Here is a 6,284-nt window from a genome sequence, read left to right on the forward strand (position 1 = left end):
TAATGCAAAACGTAATAAAATGTAGAACACGAAAAAGAACTATGAATGTTAATGAAGTAGATGTTTAAAATGTTCACCGCGAACGTCTTGGCAACATCCTAATCTCAAATAAAACTGTCTTCTAACATTATTTAACATAACAGGCGTGTACGACCTAATCGCAAGCGTTATTCGTTCTTTTAAGTCATTTAAATCAGAAGATTTAGTTTTGTACACATGGCTCTTCACATATCCCCATAAAAAGAAATCTAATAATGTAAGATCAGGTGATCGCGCTGGCCATTCAATCGATCCTGGCCTCCCTATCCACCGATTGGGAAATATTGTATAGAGGTACTGCCGGACATTAAGTTGGTAATGTGGTGGTGCTCCATCCTGCTGAAACCATATCGTATTCGCTGGAACTTGAGGATTTCCAATCATCAGGATATAAATTTACCAACGTTGGAATGACATCATTTTGAAGTAGTGCCAAATAATTGTTGCCATTCAAGTTGCCCTCAATAAAAAAGGGACCAATGATATTGTTTCCTACAATCCCTGCCCAAACATTAACATTTTCAGGGTATTGAGTGTGTTCTTCTCTCATCCAGTGAGGATTTTCCGTGGCCCAGTAGCGGCAATTTGGCCAATTAGCATGACCGTTAAGTGAAAAAGTACACTCATCAGAAAACATAACGTCTTCTAATTGGATAATATTGTTATCTAACATGTCCATCATTTGCTCACAAAAAAAAGTTCTCCTATCAAAATCGTCTTCCATGAGCCCCTGAGTAGGTATCATCTTATAGGGATGCAATTTATTTTCTTTTAATATGTTTACTATCGATCTATGGCTAGCATTGAATGTAGTGGATGCCTGTCTACTCGATGTATGTGGATTTTCCTGAAACTCAAGCAACACATCTAATTTGAGTTCATCACTCAGTGCATTGGCAGCTGCTTTTTTTATCTGCCTTAGATGACCCAACTCGTGAAACTGGTTCTCTATTTTACTTATTGTTCCTTGGGGTATACGCGGTAAATTAGGAAATTTCTCATGAAATAGGCGAGTTACTTCCTGTTGTGTTCGGGTGTTATCTCCGTAACCAACCATTTGTAAAACTGTTATTTTATGCATTTCCGTTAATCTAACCATTTTTCAGAATTGAATTGAACGAACTTTTTACTTAAATTAAAATACTGACAACTTTTTTTTTTAATGGTTACCATCTAAAAACCACATTGCTATGGTTTTTGTTCACTTTCTCATTATCAAGACCTAAACGGGAAATAAGTTTTGAGTATATTTTAGCGAATTTCGGTAACCACATGATTTTAATTTATTTTATCTTAATTAATTTTAATAAACTTGAAAGCGACAACATTTTTGAATGGAGAATGAAAAGACCTTTCAAATGATATATCACAAGCCTATACTTCCTATTTTAAAAATTGGGGGTTGTACCTGTCATTCTAAGGGGGTTGAAGGTAGGGGTTGCATTTTTACGTTAGAAAATGTCAAGTTATAATTTAAATTTGACGTGTTTCGGGATTTTTTATAAATATGTACAGTAACCTAAATAATGAATTTATTCCATTTGGCTTTTACACACTGTATTATATTTATAATCTATTTGATAATAATGATTTACAAGTAATTCACACATATATTATATAGGTACCTACATATATATATTAGTGAGCGTTTTTTCTAACACAGTGCGAGGGAATAAACCCGGTTCAACACCTCGGAGGTTTAGGCCCTCTGTGTGTGTGTGTGTGGGTGTTTTTTTATTTTTTTTATTTATTTTATTATTATTTTATTATTTATTTTTTTTTTATTTTCATATTTTAACTTTCACAATAAAATTTCACATTTTTAGTTTATATTAATAATGTGTTTAATTAGGATATCATAGATACTTTTATCTTTAGTAGTAATCAAAGCTTGTAGATTAAAAGGTTTTCTTATACATTGTGTAATATAAATTTGATCTACAAAATAATCTATTTCTTGTTTTTAATTTACAATCTAATATCATGTGTTCTGCAGATCTTAATTCTCCACATTGACAACAGTTTGTATCTGACAGTCCTATTTTATGTTTATGTTGTGGAACTAAGGAGTGGTCACTAGTGGAGTTGCCTTGATAGTCACTAAACCAGCTTTTAGATGCATTTAGATGCATAGACTTTTGTGATGCATCTTTACACATAATCTAAATGTTTAAATCAATCGTTTGTTTTTTAAATGTCTTTGTAAATATTAGTTTGCGTATCATATTCACAATAATTTTTTATTTACTTATTTCGTAGTTTCAAATTGAGTTTTAGAGTACTTTTTTTTAACCAACATCTAAACTGTTTTTATTTTAGTTAGATTTCCTGATTTAAATTCTTTTTACAAACCATTAGAATGACTTCATTTTGTTACACACGTTTTCTCTCAATAATTTTTATCTTTGGCACTAATTTTAAGTTCTTGTTCGCTCTCTTTTGAGTTCTGTTTCTATTATTTCTGCTAAACCTAGGTATCCCAAACAGAACTTTTTTAAGTAAAACTGATAATGTTTATTTATTTATATACTTTTTCTTTACGGTCTGTAATACCTGTAATAAGTGAATTTAATAATTTTATTAGTAAATCGTGACAAACTTTTGTGGTGCATATTCACAATATTTCTTTTATTTACCTATTTCATATTTTCAATTTTAGTTTTACAGTACTTTTCTTAACTAATACCTTAATTGTTTTAATTTTAGTTGTAAATTCTGATTTAAATTTTTTTTTCAACCATTAGAATAGTTTTAGTTTGTTCCACATGTTTTCTCTCGATATTTTTTTTTATCTCTGGCAATAACTTTGAGTTCTTTGTCTCTTCCTTTTAAGTTCTGTTTCTATTATTTATGTTAAAGCCTAGGTATCCCAAACAGAAGTTACAGTCTTACACTTAAGGCTTTTTTTTGGTATTTTTTAATAAAGAATCTATAAGGTTAAACAGATAAATGTTTATTTATTTATATAAATTTTCTTTACAGCCTGTAATAACCACTGCTGAGGGCGTACCACAAAATAATCATGTAAGTGAATTTAATAATTTTAACAGTAAATAGTAAATTTGTAAATATTATTTTGTGTTTATGTTTACAATTTCACAATTTTTTTTTATTAAGTATAATTGGGCACTTAACGACCCTTTCACTCTACTCAGGAATGTGCATCTTCTTTTGTTGTGTTTTTCTATTGAAGCTTCCGCGTCATCTTCTCTACTTCTCTGCAAATATATATATTGACTAGAAACGATTTGATCGAGAGTAGTTAATCTACGTGAATTTTATAACGCTACTCGTGACGATGTTGTGGCACTAGTTTCGTGACGCTCACCTTAGTATTTTACTATAGGAAAAAAATGAAATACAACGTCAGTACCGAAACTTCACTTTAATAACGTTTATATACATTAAATAATCGGCTTTTATATTTTTTATTGCATGTGTTTAATTTGCATAAACATCCAATTATTTAAAACACAAATTGATAAAAACCTATCATATTTTGCGAAACCTCTCCAAACTTTTTAATATCGCTTCATTAGACCGAGTCTGACCCGGTCACTCCCTGGATTTCCTCTAATTCTTCCAAAACATCTTGATTTTACGACATACTGATTGGATTTTATGACTATTAAAAAAATTTACGAATTTTTCCAACATTTTTTGATTTTAACTTAAATATAGAATATGATACAAAACAAAATAAGGTCTTTTTCATAGAATTTATGAGAAATTCAATTTTATATTAATTTTTCTATTAAAATTTTTTCCTTGCGTTTATGATTATATAAATTTCATCAATATTAACGTTTTTATTATTTAATGAAATGTATTTACTTACTTCTTTTTAGTTTGACAAAATTACAATTGAATTAATTTTTTTTTGTAATACTTTTTTTAATAATAAACTTAATATTAGTTATTAAATATTATTTATTGAAAAATTAATTTGATAATGTAAAATCTTGTAAAAAATTTGTAAAATAATTATATATGATTTAATGTTTAATTTTTTGACAATTCGAGCTTATTCGTACATATATTCATCTGCTCGTTTAGTTACAGCTAAAGAATTTACTGACGTGGTTACAATAAGGTATACACGTATGACTCAAATGTTTAATAACAAAAATTCGAACAATGGAGTGATTAGTGTTCAAATCGAATTAAGGTGAAATTATATGACTTACGGAGCATACTGAACGCAAATTATTTTAAAATCAAGACAATATCCCAAACATAAATTTTTCTATTTTAAAAATGGACACTTTTAATACTAAATTATTATTATTTTTTAATGGAATATTCAATATTTCTGGATGTTCCATTTTATTTTTGATATAAAAAAGATAAGTATAATTTTTTTCCTAATTTTAAAATCTTGTTTTAAAGTTTCCTTATTGTTATAATAATACTTGATATTTATTTTAATTGTTTTTTAAATTGAAGTATTCTTTTTTATTAAGGGGTAACGGGTAGATACACTTTATGATCCCGGTAAAGTTAGATCTACTACAGGTTTGCGACCCTGCCCTGCCTACGTAAGCCGTGGTTCCTTATTTCTAGGTTTGGTACTTTATCTCTGATGGTAATACCTAATATTGATCTTTCCATAACGCGTTGTGTAATTCTTATTTTATTTATTGTTCTTTTTGTCTATTCTATTCCGGCACCAGTATGGAAGACTAAAGTAAGTGTGTTGGGGTATCAGACACCCCGAATAAAAAAAATAAAATAAAAATACAACATTTTTAGAAAATATATATTGTGATTTATATTTCAACATATAACGAACTTAACTCAAAAGAAACTAGTGTTTAAAAACAAATTGTAAACTGAATATTTTAATATTTCAATAAAGTCTCTTTTTACAGCATAAAAAAACCTCATACTCATTTTTTCTCGATTATACAAAAAAGATCAAAGAACTAGTAAAAATAAATGAAATTTTGAAATAAACATAATATACAGAATTCATTTTTAGACTAAATGCTCTAAACATATAGCTTTTTTACAAATCACACAATTACAAAGGTCTTTCTGTCCTGTTTTCTCGGGTAAACATTACATTTTTTGGCCACTTTCATTCTTTTACCTGGTTGCACTTTATCATTTATTGCAGTTCCTTCAGGATGTGTAAATTTTGCAAAAAGTAGACCTTAATTGGGTAGACCGAATTTGTTTGTATTCTGTTTGTAATTGTACTGTTAATAATTTCAAAAATTCCCTTCGTTTTGTCTGAAAATCGCCAGTATTTTGTTGATAAATTACTCCTATCATTTATAGCTATTACGTGAAACATCGTATGAAGCCAACAATTCATCTACTCCATATTTTGTTATAAAAAAATATTACGTTATAAAAAGAAATTATTTCTGGTTTTTTATTTCCGCTAACACTATCGTCAATATCAGGTGTGTGGTGTAAAGTTGACATTAGAAGAACTACTTTTCCTTCTTTTGAATTTGAAGAATGTACTGTACTGTTCCTAGGTGCTAGAAAATTTTTAGTTATTTGCCTTTTGTTTTTTCTTAGAGATCCAGTTAATTGATTTTTTTAAAACTTCAGCATCAACTCATAACTTGTGGACCATTTATCGAATGTTCCATTTCGTTTCACTCCAGATATTGGAATTACAAATCGGAGAACTACGTCGCTAGGTTTATTCTATAGGTCCCTCTAGCTGCAATCCCACGTATAGTTATAAACTCAAAACATAATATCTTTTGTAAAAAATCCGTATTGTGCAAGCTTTTTCAGCATATACTGGCGAAAACCAAAGCGGCCTCTAAATGTCTCCAGCTTGTCATCAATAGTAAGGAATTTACTTGGCGTATTGGCTATTTTGCACAAATTTTTCGAAAATTACAGTCATTTTATCGAATTTTTTCTTTTTTCTCGATTTTCTATAATGTCAAAACATAGACAACACTGTAAAACAATAAGTCATTATTAAGATATAGTCTCTCTAAATAAGTTTATTCCTGTTCCATCAGTAGACCAAAGATCTAAATTAAGCCCAGCAGATTTAAAGACCCCAGCCATGTGCAAGAGTCCTAACAATGCTCTTATTTCAGTTGCATTGGTTTTGCGAACTGCATACTGATGGTTTTTATCGCAGGGAGTGGACTTTTTCTTATATATATTAGTCCAAGTTACGACATCATCCATTATACTAGATCTAAAAAGTAAATTGAAATATTCCACAGGAGTTTTCGCCATTTTTGCATTTCGCTTTACACCTGGTA

This window comes from Diabrotica undecimpunctata, chromosome 10 (genome assembly GCF_040954645.1).
Source record: "Diabrotica undecimpunctata isolate CICGRU chromosome 10, icDiaUnde3, whole genome shotgun sequence".
In the NCBI taxonomy this organism is placed as follows: domain Eukaryota; kingdom Metazoa; phylum Arthropoda; class Insecta; order Coleoptera; family Chrysomelidae; genus Diabrotica; species Diabrotica undecimpunctata.